Source organism: Oncorhynchus mykiss, chromosome 16 (genome assembly GCF_013265735.2).
Source record: "Oncorhynchus mykiss isolate Arlee chromosome 16, USDA_OmykA_1.1, whole genome shotgun sequence".
Classification (NCBI taxonomy): Eukaryota; Metazoa; Chordata; class Actinopteri; order Salmoniformes; family Salmonidae; genus Oncorhynchus; species Oncorhynchus mykiss.
Genome location: NC_048580.1, coordinates 45,453,646 through 45,456,788, shown reverse-complemented (window position 1 = coordinate 45,456,788; position 3,143 = coordinate 45,453,646). Strand labels below are relative to the sequence as shown.

At 38.2% G+C, this 3,143-nt stretch overlaps 1 non-coding gene across 1 annotated transcript; it reads left to right on the top strand.

The window, feature by feature from the left end:
- Positions 1–1,172: 1,172 nt before the first annotated feature.
- Positions 1,173–1,227, top strand: LOC118939605. The gene has a single exon (XR_005036638.1). It is a non-coding gene; the product is annotated as a U7 small nuclear RNA (small nuclear RNA).
- The last annotated feature ends 1,916 nt before the right edge of the window (positions 1,228–3,143 follow it).

Genomic DNA, 3,143 nt, shown 5'->3' with positions numbered 1-3,143 from the left:
TTCCACCGGTCTAAGGTCAATTGCTCGTGTTTCTTGTCCTAAGCAAGTCTCTTCTTCTCATTGGTGTCCTTTAGTAGTGGTTTATTTGCAGCAATTTGACCATGAAGGCCTGATTCACGCAGTCTCCTATGAACAGTTGATGTTGAGATGTGTCTGTTGCTTGAGAGGCATTTATTTGGGCTGCCATTTCATTGGCTGATAACTCTAATGAACTTATGGGGTATTGTGTGTAGATTGATGAGGAAAAAAACAATTTTATCAATTTTAGAATAACAATGTGGAAGAAGTCAAAGGGTCTGAATACTTTCCAAAGGCACTGTAAATAGATCTGCAAAGGTCTGCCAAAGTAGATGCATCTACCGTAGGTGATGCACAAACACTTCCTCTGAATGACAGATGTAGCCCCAGAGCAGATGGAACAGGTTGATAAAACACACTTCCTCTGAATGACAGATTTAACCCCAGAGCAGATGGAACAGGTTGATAAAACACACTTCCTCTGAATGACAGATTTAACCCCAGAGCTGATGGAACAGGTTGATAAAACACACTTCCACTGAATGACAGATTTAACCCCAGAGCTGATTGAACAGCTTGATAAACATGACCTCATGAACAGGAAGGAAGCAATGAGAGCCCACATGAAAAATACTACAGAATACTACAGTACTTACTCTAGAATTCTGTTGTAAACTGTAGTATATTGTAGAATACTATACTACAAACTGTAGTATCCCTCGATAGTATTCCTCAAGTGTAGTATTTACTAAATAATTTTGTTGTATACTGTAGTAAATACTACAGCATTTGTTTCCAAAAAAGCACTATAGTAAATACTACAGTAATTTCTGCAAAAACACTAGAATTCTATTCTACACACTGTAGTATCCCTCGATCATGTGTAGTATTTAGTATATAATTTTATGGTATATTGTAGAATACAACAAAAAAACACTGTAGTAAATTTCTGCAACAACACTACAGTCCACAAAAACTGTTTTTTTTAACTATAGTAATACTATAGTATTTAATTTGCATACACCCTGCCAATTTCCTTCCTCCATAGCTAAATTTGTGTCATCCATAAATGAGAAACATTCATGCCAGGTACAGACCATATTTTGTCTATCCGTTCAGACCCAAGTCCTTCCTACCTATAGCCACAAGTTATGGAAAATTGTCTCTTTTAGTATTTCTCCAGTAGGTTTTCTCAAGGAGGAGGCCCTCATTTCTATGTCAGAGATAATGAAACAGAAAACACTATAGTAAATCAATGGGGATACCTAGTCAGTTGTCAAACTGAATGAATTCAACTGAAATGTGTCTTTTGCATTTAACCCAACCCCTCTAAATCAGAGAGGTGCAGGCGGCTGCCTTAATCAACAGCACACAGTGGGTTAACTGCTTTTCTCAGGGGCAGAACAACAGATGTTTACCTTGTCAGCTCTGGGATTTGATCCAGTAACCTTTCAGTTACTGGCCCAATACTCTAACCACTAGGCTACCAATACTACAGTAACATCTGCAAAAACACTACAGAAAATGCTACAGTCCACAAAAACACTGCAGTAAGTGCTATAGTATATACAAAAATGGATTTACTTCAGTATACTACAGGTTGCCTAGTGGTTAGTGTTGGGCCAGTAACCAAAAGGTTGCTGGATCAAATCCCTGAGGTGACAAGGTAAAATCTGTTGTTCTGATCCCCGGTAGGTTGTCATTGTTAATACGAGTTGTTTCTTAATTGACTTGCCTAGTTAAATTGAAAAAAGTAGTTATTTTGCAGACAGTCCACAAAAACACTATAGTGAATATTATAGTAAAGTCTGCAAAAACACTACAGTGAATACTATACTTTTTATACCAGCCTAGAGGTTAGAGCGTTGGGCCAGTAACCGAAAGGTTGCTGGATCGAAGCCCTGGGCTGGCAAGGTCAAAATCTGTCATTCTGCCCCTGAGCAAGGCAGTGTTCAGGGGCACTGCTCCCCAGGCACCAAAGACATGGATGTTGATTATGGCAGCCCCCACACCTCTCTGATTCAGAGGGATTGGGTTAAATACAGAATACACATTTCAGTTTTGATTTATTTGACCTTTATTTAACTAGGCAAGTCAGTTAAGAACAAATTCTTATTTTCAATGACAGCCTAGGAACAGTGGGTTAACTGCCTGTTCAGGGGCAGAATGACAGATTTGTACCTTGTCAGCTCGGGGATTTGAACTTGCAACCTTTTGCTCTAACCACTAGGCTACCCTGCTGCCCCAGTTTAATGCGTTTAGTTGTACAACTGACTAGAAATCCCCCTTTCCCCACTATAGTATTTTTTTGTGTGTCAAATCTCTGTTAGAGACCAGTATGGATGGATGGTGCAAGATGGTGCAGTATGTGTAACGTCCCCAAAAATGTGTGAGTGTTAAAATATTTGCACTTTTCAGCACTACAAGTCTCTAATGTGTCTCCTTATATGAGCATGAGGTCAATAGTTTTAATACAAAGATCTGTGTTGTTTTTCCTATGGATCTGAGGTGGGAGATCTCGCGAGGGCATGTTGCTTAGATATTGTTCTGGCCCAATCAATCTTATCCACAAGGTTCACTGTCAGAGTAAGAAATGTATCAGGCAGGTACTGAGGTGACGAGAGTCCAACTCCTCACAACACTGTTTGATTTACTGGTGCCATTAACCATTTGTTAGAAGGTGACATGGCAATTACCCTAAAAAGGAAAGAGAGCTGTAGAGGGCTGTTGAGGGTTTAATGAAAACCCTGTTCCCATGCCTGTTAGGCTTTAAAAAATCTAACAATCTAGAGAAATGCCAATGGTTTGTCAGATTAGAAGAATAACAAACACATATTCTGTGAAAATGTGACTAAAATATATGTTTCCATGTATTCTGTCAATAGTAATGTTTACATATATATATATATATACAAACAAAAGTTTGGACACACCTACTCGTTCAAGGGTTTTTCTTTATTTTTTTTTACTATTTTCTACTTTGTAGAATCGTAGTGAAGACATCAAAATTATAAAATAACACAAAGGGAATCAAGTAGAAACAAAAAAGTGTTAAACAAATTCAAATAGATTTCAGATTTTAGATTCTTCAAAGTAGCCACCCTTTGCCTTGATGACAGCTTTGC